The sequence below is a fragment of the Emydura macquarii genome, unplaced genomic scaffold, assembly GCF_026122565.2.
Source record: "Emydura macquarii macquarii isolate MOO-44397 ecotype Brisbane River unplaced genomic scaffold, CSIRO-AGI_Emac_v2 contig_3343, whole genome shotgun sequence".
Taxonomy (NCBI): Eukaryota; Metazoa; Chordata; order Testudines; family Chelidae; genus Emydura; species Emydura macquarii.
The window spans coordinates 5190585-5203542 of NW_027133480.1; the positions used below are offsets into that span (position 1 = coordinate 5190585).

The following is a 12958-nucleotide window of genomic DNA, read 5'->3' on the forward strand; positions in this document are numbered from 1 at the left end:
AAGCATACAATGTGACACAACTGAATGTTTGGAGAGCTTTACATTTGCTAAATCCCTAGGGATGGTAGGATGTCTCAGACCAATGTATGATCTCACATGCCATATGTGCTGCAGTATCAAAATACAGTGAGGTTAGTGATGGAGTGACAGCCTTAATTCAGAGATAACTTACTTTAATCAGATTTTCAATGTGATACAAAAAAGTATAAAAACAAAATATGCTTTCCATTGGCACCTTATTGATTTTTCAGGTCTTTATTCTTATTGTCTGAAGAGTATATTTTATGATTATTCCATTGATATAATAAATATGCAATTATTATGAGTTTACACCCTAACTGCATACTTACGGCATAGAGAATAGAACTTGCAATTTTTATTCTTGTTGGAGTTATTAAAACAACTTGAAATAAAGGAGAATCTCCATTTGCTCCCAGCAGTTGTAGCAGTGTGCATAACCTTTTCTCAGGCTAACCATTGGAGGGTGAGGTAATTACCAAGTAATAAACCCTTGAATATGCCTGATTACATATAGTAGAAATTAGCATTATATGGTAACGGTACCTATTGTAGTTGAAGGTGCCTGTGTAACCTCTTAGAATGAATTGATCTATTTTTACCAGGATTCTGCATCTTCAGGAAATTGCCCTATGAGTCATTGTGGTATATTATCTTTTTATTTTAAATGACAACTCAAGGTCCATCTTAGAATGTTTGTTACATTTTCTTAAACTCATTGAGTCAAAAAAAAAAAAAAAAAAAAAAAGTGATACCGATCAGGAAGCTTTAAATAAAAGCTATACCAATTTGTAATATGGCTAACCACAGTGGCATTGCATCCCTAAACATAGTAATAGACCGCTTCTGCTTCTCATAATGGGAAGCAATTTAGAAAACTTTAAAAACTTTCATATGCACATACTAAAATCTAACATTTCCTCAACAATGGTATCAAAGCCAATTTGCTGTTTACATGTTTGTTTTGAATATATTTCTAAGTTTGCCAATAGTTGCATATGTCTTGGAAGAAGCCTTATTAAAGTGAAACAGATGGTTTTTTATTTTTTTTCCCTCTGTTAAAACATTCTGTTCCTTTCTTTTGTTTCATGTAAAAATACAGTTCTAAGGAGGATCTAAAGATGGGATAAGAGACCTCACCATTCTCTGCTTTGTAGGAGCAGGGTCCAGTTTTTTACTTAGTTGTGAGTCTTACAGAAAGCAAAGTTAATAAAATCAGTTATGGAGTATTGTAAAAAGTACAGTATGAAACAGCTGTTTGTATCTGTGGGGTGGTACTTAACCAGTAGTGAATTCTTCCAGCCAGTGTCTTGTACATTACCACAACTGAGAATCAAACTGAGATACTTGGTTTGTAGGCAACTGCAAAACTTAAGTGATCCAAAAGGGAGCCTCCTCCTAGCCAACCTGGTAGGAACTGTGCTAAGATTGTCTCAACTGAAAGTTGCTCTTTGCATATTGTGCAGCAGTAACTGCTCAGTTGATGATTGACATTGTGGAGGTTTTTGCTATTGGGCTAAGGCCCTATGTACTCAATAGTGGAGAAGTGAACAGCAAGTTTCTAGATATTTTAATATAACAAGCAGGAAGTTATTATTTGGATGCTCTGCCCACTTGGGAAAATCCAGAGATGATTTTTTGAGCAACCTTGTGCTGCTGAGCTCGATAATGATTTGGATTTCTGGACTCTGCTGTAGGAAAGTCTTCAGAAGCCCCTCTGTCATAGATGTAGCAGCTGCGGATACTGTCACACCATAGTTATGTTAATAAAAGGAGAACAATGATGAGTAAGTAATACAAGACTTTAAAAAGAACAAGAATCACTTATTTTTTTAAGTGGACATTTTTTGTTATCCATAAAAAATTAGTTTATTTTAGTCTATGTCAAGTGTGTTAAATGTTGTGTCATAAATCATTACTTTAGGGTCAAAGTCATTTAGCAGCATTTCATACATGAATAGTTATTTAACACCAACAGAGAAAGAGTTAAAAAGGAGATCTGAAGTAGAAATATGCAGGGTAAATCAGAGGTTTTAGCACAAGCATAAAAAATCAATTTAAGATAAATTTTACTGCTATAAAAATTCTGCAAATGTCCTTTTAAGGGTGGGAAATGCTAAGAAATACAGGTCACATTTTAAATTCAGTTGGCAGACTAGAAATATAGCGAGAAATGGAACTTGTATCCTCCAGGGATGCTGGACAGCACCTAATTCCGTTGATTAACTAAGCAAGTATAGGCTTTTACATCCCCAATAAGAGCATTGTTAATACAGGAAAATGCTGAACCATCTTCCCCCCAGCCCAAAAAAATGCATTTTAAAGGAATGCTTTTCATTATACTAGCAAAATTGCAAATAAAATGTGCGGGGGTTTTTCTTTTGAGAGAAGCCAATGAAATCCTTTAACAGAAAAGTGAAGTAGTATATTTCAGTGAAAAAATATGGACAAATCTGCCACACTTGGACACATGAATACTGTTCTGAAACACATTTAAAATGTTTATGCAGTACCTTCATCAAGCAAACGTACATGTAGACCTTTCCAATTAAATTGAAGGTTATTGCTTGTTAAGAAAGCTGTGAAACTCACTGAAATAACTGCTCTTTAGTTTCTTGTCTTTCATGGATGAATATGCTTATTTTATTTTCATGTGTAAAAATAAAAGTTAAGTTTTGTTATGTCGCAGTTCAAGATTCAAGCACCCATAGATATAGCATAGAACCTGTGGTTACTTTGGCTGTTATTTTGTTTTCTGTTGGCTCCTTGCCACTGGTGGCTGTACAGCCAAGGATTAAGGCCCTTCCCCTAGGGATCAATGAGGAACATTAACAGAGAGGTTCCCCATCTTTTTGTTTGTTCACTGGTGAAGGCTAGTTACAAACATGTAGTGTAAGAATTAGATGGGCATTTGCCTCCTAAAATTGAACAATAGGCAAGGACAGGAGGAAGGCTGAGTAAGGGGAGCATGTACAGAGTGCGGTACAAGGCGTTCAGAAACTTCCAAACAAACCTAAAACACTGAATAAAAGAAATTTCACCTGAGGGAAAACATTACATAATGCAGCTCATCTACTCTAAATTTCTTCTGATACATATTTTGGGGCTTCCTTTGAGTCACCTGTTGAGCAAGGTCTAGTGGGGCCAAACTGTGGCTATGAAGTCTCGGAAAGGTCACTAGGCATTGATCTTCTAAAAGCAGCTGCTGTTGTAAAGTCAAATATTTTTGATGGCTAATAGCTTCAAGAAAGAAAGGGGTAATACTTTTATACATCTTAGAATGGGAGGGGAGTGGAGGAGAGAGAGGAGTAAGGTGGGTTATATATTTTATTTGCAGAAAAATGTAGTTTTGGTTAACCCAAAACTATTCAAGAATTTGATATGCATTTGCTGAATAATTACACACCGGGGAAAAAAACATTTAGAGGGTGAGAAGGAAAGGCAGCAGCCTCTCTTATAACTTTTATCCTAATAGTTAGAGCATTCATCAGGATATGGGAGATCTGAATAAAATTCCCCCTCCCATGTGGAGAAGGAATTTGAACCTGGAATTCCTATATTGCAGGAACAAACCGGAACCACTGGGCTATGGTGTAGTCTGAAGCAGGAATATCTCAATCACTCCTGTTTCAGCTATTTCGCTTTTTAAAAATAATTAGTCACTGGATCAGGAATTTAAACTTGGGTGTCCCGCACCGTAGGTGAGTGCACCACAACATGTACATAGACACAAGAGATGTTGTAATTAAAATATCTTTTTAAAGGAAGGATGATAATTTGGCAGATGGGTATTACTTTACTTTCTATTAAAAATGGAATTAAGACTAGATTGTGCATTTAGGCAAAGCCTCAAGCAAGGGGTGGTGCATATACAGCAGCACCCCAGCAATCGCCTGGGAGGCATTTTGCCTCAGAGACACCCCTCGGAAGAACGATACTATTTCTGTTTCCCACTTACTCACTGGCATGGGGGAGAGCATAAGAGGTAGTAATTTTGCTGCTGGTTTATACCAGAAGAAAATTACAACACCTCTGTGCCAGCTCAGCTGTGCAGGCGGATGTGGAGGGAGGCGGAGCCAAGACTCTAGCTATTCCTCATTCACTTGCTCCAGGGAGAGGGAATAATAAGTGAGTAGCCTGCACAGGGGTATAAGAAGGGTTCTTCTGCATGTAGTGTCCCTATGAGTGCTCCACTGTAAGTGTGTGTGCGCCCTTGCGCTGCTGCTTGGAGAATTTCAATAACAGTATGTCCTGTCCCACACACGCGTGGATCCCTATCTGCCACGAGGCTAGCCAGCATGCGCAGGCATTCCCTCATTAGTTCCATCTCAACTGTCCCTGGCTACAGATGAAGCTGAGAGCTGTCCGTTCATGGATCATTAACTCCTATAGTTTTGTAAATGTTTAGCTTCCCTTGAAGCTCTTTTCTTTAGTACTTTGTTTCTTTTTAGTTGGCCATGCCAAAATATATATACATACATACATATATAAAATATAGAAAAGAAAAGAAAAGGGGAGAAAAACAGAAGAAAGGTAGGGATCCCCCTGGACAAGGGTATGCCTGGCTCTCCAAGCTTCAAAAAGTGTCTTAGCTGGAAAGAATTCATCCCAGTGATGGACAGTCATTCGCACTGCATTCACTGCTTGAGTGAAAAGCACAACCCACAAAAGTATTGAGTGGTGCCAGCAGCTAAAACCCAGGTCCAGGAAGGACAGAGAATGAAGGCTTAAACTCCTGCTCATGGAGTTGGTCCTTGCCAGAGTCCCAGCAAGAGCTATCACCGCAACGTCAAAAGCAGATGATCCTAAGGAAACAAGCCACTTACTGAAGACCAAACAGAAAAGGTCAGCGAGTCCCCCGAGCAAGCTCCAATCAAGCCATAAGCGATCTCCGGTCCCCATCAATATCTTCCTTACTGATGGCACCAAGTCTTTTGGAAGGTGGTACCAGAGGCACGCTTGGTACCACACCGACAGAGCAAGTTGGTCTGCCTAAAGACCCAGTGGGCACAGGCAAGGAGATACCTGTACTTCAGAGGCATGAGAAAAACAGAAGATCCATCCCGGAAAAGGCTACGTCGACAGTCAGCGGCACTAATGGACTGTATGGCTTGGTCCACATTGCCGACTCCATTGGTACAAGCCTCTCAGCATTGACAACCACCAGCACTGGCAACGCCCATACCGATGGATTTCACATGTGCAATGGGCCTCTTGGAGTCTGACGCATCAGACCTACTCCTACTCAGCACCAGCACCCCGGTACCAAGTTCTCCTAGCCATGGATCTTGATGACATCTCCGAGCCATGCACCATCTTTCTTCTCATCTGAGTTGGACAGTGAGCGAGAGGACTTGGGCTCCCACCACTCATCTTACCCACCATACAGGTCCTATCCTCAATACAAACCTCCCAGGCACCAAGTATGATATACCAACAGCCAAGGAGACATCCTCCTTCAGCGGCAACATCAAGTGCTTAAGTACATCCTGAACAACTGGGTGAGGAAATTAAGGCTGAGGAGGAAATGAAGGACACCTCTCAGGTCTGCCTTTCATCATCTTCACCCAACAAGGCGGTGATGTGCCTCCACCCCCACCCTGCCATCCATGGTGGAAGATTTTAAATCATTCCAAGACTTGGATCAGAGGGTGGCAAAGGCTTTACAAATACAACTGCATGAGGTAACCAAGCCCCACTGCAAACTGCACTCCTCCATCTCTGCCAGAGTGTCCTTCCCAGTCAGTGTGCTCCTGGACCCTGCCAGAATTGTATGGCCAATCCCTGCGTCTGTCCCGCCAAGATGCAAGTGGGTGGACAAGAAGTATTATGTGCCTGCGAAGGGCAGGGAATTTTTATTCTCCCACTTGCCTCCAAACTCCACCATCTTGGATGTAGTTAATTCTAGGGGCCGCAAATACCAGCAGAAATCTACCTCATATGGCCGAGACAGGAAACACTTAGACCTGTTTGACAGAAAAGCATATTCATTAGCCACCTTCAGTTTGGGTAGCAAATATCAGGCTTTGGTGGCCAAATATGACTACCAAATTATGTAAAGTTAAGCACCTTTATTGATCACATCCCAGGTTTTCACAAGGTCCAATTTATGGCCACAATAAACGAGGGCCAGCTAGTGGCAAAATATCCCTCCAATCCATGCGGCCGACACGTTAGCATGTTCATTATCCACAACTATGGTCATGAGAAGGGCTTTGTGGCTTCATTTGTCTGGCTTCTCTAAAGAGATCCAAACCACAATAGAAGACCTCCCCTCTGAGGGACTGAAGCTGTTCGCCAAGAAGACAGACATGTCCCTTCACATGTCGAAGGATTTTCAAGTGCCCCTTCAGTCCCTAGGGATCTATATGCTGGCATACAAAAGAAAATACAGCCCTCTACTACAGTTCAAGCCCTGGTGATCACAATATGCACCTCAGTACCCATCACAGAGGTCGTACGAGCCGCAGAGGAAAAGATCAAAGTTCCCAAAGCAGACACCATCTGGACCACAACCAACCTCATCTTAGCCCTCAACCTTGAAGTGACAGTTCTGATGGGTTGGTTGAGGCACTGATAGAACACTTCCCCTTCTATCATATGCTAGAAAATCCTACTCCTCAGTTTGGAGACTGTCTGTCTGACTCAGTTCCGCAGCACTTGGGAACGGATAACCTCCGAAAAGTGGGCATTGGAAATAGTCCAGAATGGATATGCCATCCACTTTTCCTCCCTTCCTTCTCCCAAAAACCCTTCCCCATCCGTCTTCAGGGATCCTTCTCACAAGAATTTACTAGGCCAAGAGGTGAACCATCTCCTCAGCATAGGAGCTATAGAACCTGTGCCCGTACATCTCAGAGGCAAAGTCTTCTACTCCTAATACTTCCTGATACCAAAGAAAAAGGGAGGTTGGAAACTCATACTGGATCTCAGAGCGCTCAAAAAATACATCAAAGCGCAGAACTTCAACAATCATTCCAGCATTAGAGAAAGAGGATTGCTTCTCACCCCTCAAACCTTCAAAATGCTTACTTCCCCATTTCCATCATACCACGAGTTATGCTGGCACAGGACCACAGAGTACTACCATTCGCCCTGTCATTGCCCCCCAAGGTATTCTTCAAGATCCTTGCAGTAGTGGCGGCCCACTTATGCTCCCAAGGTATCATGATTTATCTGTAACTGGATGACTGCCTTCACAGAAGCCCAGCGAATCACTCAGGCCATCCGGGACCTGTTTCTAAATCTGGGCCTACAGATCAACTAACAAAAATCTACCTTAACACCGGTACAGAGACTAGAATTCATAGGAGCCAACCTCAACTCCACCCAGGCAAGAACATTCCTAACATATCACAGATTTCTCAGTCTCTCCTCATTGATAGAGACAATACAATCCAGCCCGCAAATTTCAGCTAGACATTGCCTTCAGCTTCTGGGACTTATGGCCAAGAGCATATAGGTCATTGCTCATGTCAAACTACACATGAGATGCCTTTAAGTGTGGTTCAGTCAATTTACAGGCCAAGCAGAGACAATATAAGCAAACTTCTATCAGTGCCCACCAGGATCGAACAATCCTTGGACTGGTGGAAGGACCCGGGAAACATCTGTACAGGAATCCTGTTCACTCAGCCACCCCCATCTCTATTCTTGACCACTGATGCATCCCTCATGGGATGAAATGCCCATCTCAATGGTCATACAACACAGAGCAAAGGGTAACCAACAGAATCATGCCTTCACCTCAAACTGCTCAAACTCAGAGCGGTCAGAAACACATGCGCTCGCTTCTTCCCGCTAATCAAGGGCATTCATCCAAAGGTCATAATAGACGACATGACCTGTATGCACCACTAAACTGACAGGGAGATACAGGTCTCACTCCTTGTTTGAAGAAGCACTAAAGTTATTGAACTGATGCATCTCCCACAAACTCTCAAAATCAGCGGCTTACCTGCCAAGAATACACAATACGATGGCCGACAGTCTCAGCTGCAAATTTCCACCCGATCACGAATGGGAAATAGTTGTCAATTGTACATGATATATTCCAACAATAGGAGACACCAGGAATAGATTTATTTGCTACTTACCAAAATAAAAAGTGTACACGGTACTGCTCCAGAGCTGGGATCAGACATCACTCCATGGAGACACCCTCATCCTTTTTTTGGACAGAGGCCTCCTTTATACCTTATCCCTCCTATTGAAGATACAAAGGGAAAAAGCGAACATCATTCCAATTGCCCCCACGTGGCCCAGGCAGACGTCGTACCCTTACCTGTCGCAGCTTACAGTATATCCTCCGATGTCTCCACCAGTCACTCCTCACCTCCTGCCACAGAACGAGGGATACATCCTCCATCTCAATCTGGAGATCCTGAGGCTCAAAACATGGCTCTTTCATGGTTCCAATACATAGAGGCATCTTGCTCTAAGAAGGTAAAGGAGGTCCTATTACACAGTAGAAAGAGCACTACGTGTCGTACCTACCTCCAGAAATGGAAGAGATTTCAGATCTGGTGTCAACCCAAGAAGCCTGTTACAGCCACCCTGCCAGTGGTCCTAGACTACCTGTTATCCTTAAAGAAGTCAGGCCTCTCTATTAGCTAAGGTTCATTAGCAGCAATCGCAACCTTCCACCATCAGGTAGAAGGCTATTCAATCTTTTCCCATCCAACTACAAAGAGGTTTCTTAAGGGCATAGCAAACCTCTTCCCTCCACCCAGGTCCCCCACTCTACAATGGGACCTTCATCTAGAATTAAGAGGTCTGACTGGACTACCATTCGTACCCATGGCCACTTGTTCACTTATTCTATGACGACGGCATTCCTCATCCCTATCGCTTCGGCCAGAAGGATAGAGGAGATGGCAGCTTTGATGGCACATCCTCCTTATACTGTGTTTTTCCCTGACAAAGCCATGGTTAGATTGCATCCGAAGTTCACTCCTAAGGTGACTTCAGCATTTCACATGAATCAATTCATTTACCTGCCAACATTTGTGACATGCTGTACCTGGGGAACAGCGTGTCACAACATTTTATCCTAAAGTTCATGGAGACAACAAGGAAGCCATCCTCCATACACTTGATGTGAGGAGAGCCTTGGCGTTCTATTTAGACAGGACAAAGACATTTAGAAAATCTGATGCTCTTCCTCTCCGTTGCAGATAGATTGTAAGATGCAGTGATCTAGGCTCAGAGGCTCTCCAGATAGGTCTCTGGCTGTATTAAACTCTATCAACTGTGTAACATAACATCCCCATCTTCAATACACACACATTCTACGAGGTCCGTCTCCTCATTGATCGCCTTCTCCAAGGGTATCCCTATGTCTGAATTCTGCAGAGCAGCTACCTGGGCACCTGTGTATACCTTTGCAGGACATTATGCCATTCTGGGGGATTCTGCTACAGATGCCCAATTCGGCACCAGAGTACTCGAGTATATCAGACTCGACTCTGAAGTTCCAGGGTTCAGCGCTGGGTACTGCGTGGGAGTCACCTATAGCAGAACACCGATAGTTCTATTCGAAGAAGAAGTTACTCACCTTGTGCAGTAATGATGGTTCTTCAAGATGCCGGTCTTACGGGTGCTCCTTGACCCACCTGCCTCCTCTCTGCTTCAGATTTCCAATGATTTAACTCTGTGGTAGAGAAGGAGCTGAGAAAGGAATGCCCATGCACACTGGCTAACCTTGTGATAGGCAGGGAGCCACGTGTGCATGGGATAGGAAGGGACAGGATGGACTGCTATTGAAATTCTCCTATCAACAGCATGCGGGTGCGCACAAACCTACCATGGATCATCCATAGAGAGAGACATCTCAAAGAATCATTGTTACTGCACAAGGTGAGTAACTTCTTCTTACTCTTTCCTTATTTCTTTTCATGTTTGAGTAGTCCAAGTCACAGCATACTTACAACTATCAAGCAAGTAGATGTGAAACAAGTGAGGTCACCAGAATCTTGAATGTATGTTGTGCCACTCTTGATATATGGAGCAGAGAAGTCCATTAATTTTGTGCAGTTGCAGATTTCAAGAGTGTTATTATTTTATTAAAATAAATTATACGGAGGGAGTTCCTAAGGTCTCCAAGCAGATGGGATCCCATTGTACGGAGAGATGTTCAAATGTAATATAAACTAGTCCTTGGCCCAGAGAGCTTGCAGTCTAAGGCCCCGAGCCTGCATGTGAATAAATTTATGCACATAAATAGTTCCACTGAATTAGATTTTGACCAATATTTTTAAACCCCAAAAGAATGTAAAAAGTGTAAGAAACTTTTACAAAGCACAACAACAACACCCCCTCCAAAAAAAATGTTATAGTCTGGCCATGTAAATAGGGGGAAGAGAAACAAGTTGGCAAACTAGATGCACAATTGAATCTTCCTCAGTTTCTTCTGATTTTCTTTTGTTTTCTTGTATGCCAAACAATCAATTTTTCAGCTTGCATTTTTAATGCTTTTAACGGATTGTTTAATCATCTGTTGCATGATGTCTGTCTGGTATTTTAACTTTCCCATCTTTGTTTCTCCATTCTGCTGTATTATTTTTTTGCTAATCAGCAATTATATGGTCTTCAGTGCTTAACAATTAGTTAGAAAATGATTTGGCATTGTAGAGAATTGCAGGCCATTTGATCATGCACAATTCAAACAGATGAGGGTTTCACTTCTGAGAATAATTCCTAAAATAGCTTCTGACTATACATCATTTATCCTGTCCAGAGGCAGAGACAAGAGTAGGTGTCTGATTACATTGATATCCTGTTGTTTTTAGTTTCATATGCACTTGTGGATCAAGCATTTGAGGTGGTTAGGTCTTGCTGCAAAGGTGCCTTGTGGCAAAAACAGACTTGGAGTCTTTTATGTCATTACTGATACATCACACATTTTTCATTTGCTTAGGTTTCCTATTAAGAGAAAATATTTTGTTAAGTGTATGATACTTTGGCATGCTGGGAAATTGTCTAGGGCAGTGATTCTCAACCAGGGGTACACAGAGATCTTCCAGACAGTATTCAATTCATCTATATCAATGCTTCTCAACCTGGGGGTTGCAACCGCCAACGGAGTCGCAGGACAGGTTTGGGGGGTTGCAAGTGCCGGACTGGCATTAGGGAGTGGCAAGCAGGGCAATCGCCTGGGGCCCCATGCCAAGGAAGGCCCTGTGAAGCTAAGTTACATGCTTCAGCCGTCTACCCACTCCCATCTGGGTGACTGAAGGGACTAAATAGCCTTGTTTTATTTCCCCTGGTCCTGCTGGGATTCTTCTGTATCTTTATTACTACTAGGGGGATCCCCCCACTTTTACCTGCTTTACACCTAATTCATCCTCAGCACTTTGCCTTGTAGCCACTATTCTTCCATCAGGAAATTGGTCTGTTAAGTTTGTAGTACTGTCAAGGGAAATACTGTTGAGCCATGTGTGGCGCTTCCTTTCCCTGGGACTGAGCATACCAGCAGAAAACAAGAAACCAGGACTGGAATCCAGACTGAGTGGTCACTTGTGACAGCAAAAGAACCCTGAGTAGGGCATGAGACAGTTTCCAAACAGTCTGTTTTATAATAATCAGAAAATTGCTAGATGGTTTACCAGGAAGGATCATAAACACTGGGGTGCTGAAAAGTTTCTGGCAGTCTTAAGGAAGGTGTGGTTGCTCTTTTTGGTATTGATTCATGATGTCAGCTCTGTATATAACCATTTATGGTGTGTATAGGAGCGTTCTAATAATCTTTCTCCTCTATGCATTGCTGGTGTGGCATGTTAATTTTATTAGTACATAAAGACAAGTTAATTCTCCTGGACTTTCAGACACACCCACAAGAGGCTGCAGTGTTCCATGGTGTTGGATGTGCACTTCCAGGAAAGCTCTTGTAGGGTCCTGGATAAGTTTGCTTTACACTACAGGAAGTATGTGGATTAGGAAGCGGAGTGACGCTCAGAGGAGAACTCCCCACTTTCAGCAGCCTACTCTATCCAAATGCTCTATCAATGAAATCTCAAATGAATACATTGACAATGCAACATTTATGTACTCTGTGTTGCTCTTACCCAAGAAATAAAGTGAGTTGAATATTGTGCAATATGATGCTGCATATAATGAAAGCAAGACCAGCCAATTTACTGCCCTTCTCTCCTCACCCCCCACCCCCAAACAAACCCTGCACAGTCTTAACAGCAGGAAAAGAGAAAAATTGTGTGCAAGGGGAAAAACATAAATCCTGAAATTTGTAGGCACTCTCTGCAATATTTGTTACATTCTCAAGTATTCAGAAAATTTAAGCTATCATTTTAAAGCAAACTAATTCTGAGTTGCCTCCCTTCACTTCCACAAGTGGAGGGAAGCAGAAACCTGACGATAAAAGCTGGAAGAGGAACATGCTGCTTCCATTGAATGCTATTTCCTTTTCTCTGTCCCAGGGGGAAACTCCACTGTGATTATCAGACCTCAACTAGGTGTCAGGGAGTAAGAAAGAAAGAGAGAAAACCTTATCCCTAGCACAGCTACAGCCACTGGGACAATGTCGAGGATATGTCATTTTACTGTCCTGTTGATGGACTTGTGATTTTTTCAGTTCTGGTTTCCCCTCTGCCATCATCCACTCTCACCCTATGCCAATTTTTTTTACATGCTTACATCTGTGCATGTCATTCTTCCCTTCTTAAGCAGTGGATCTCTAAACAGATAAATTTAAAAAATAAAGTCTTGTATTTCTCACAGGTGTTATTCTTTGTTCACCTTGTATTTGTCATAGCATTTCTAAAGATAATGACTATGTTGACTACTGATGTTCTGAATTGTTTTACATTTGTCAGACTGCTAAACGGAATTGGATACAATGAAAGGGATTAAATTACTGAGCATTTTAATTAGGTGTGTGTGTGTGTGTGTGTGTATTCCCAATACTTTAACAGGTATGAAATAT

General features: G+C 42.1%; 1 protein-coding gene across 6 annotated transcripts in view; it reads left to right on the forward strand.

Moving 5' to 3' along the window:
* The window catches only part of MGMT (O-6-methylguanine-DNA methyltransferase), a 308081-nt gene that overhangs the window by 241881 nt on the left and 53242 nt on the right, over window positions 1–12958 (forward strand). The gene's annotated exons all lie outside the window — the stretch shown is intronic.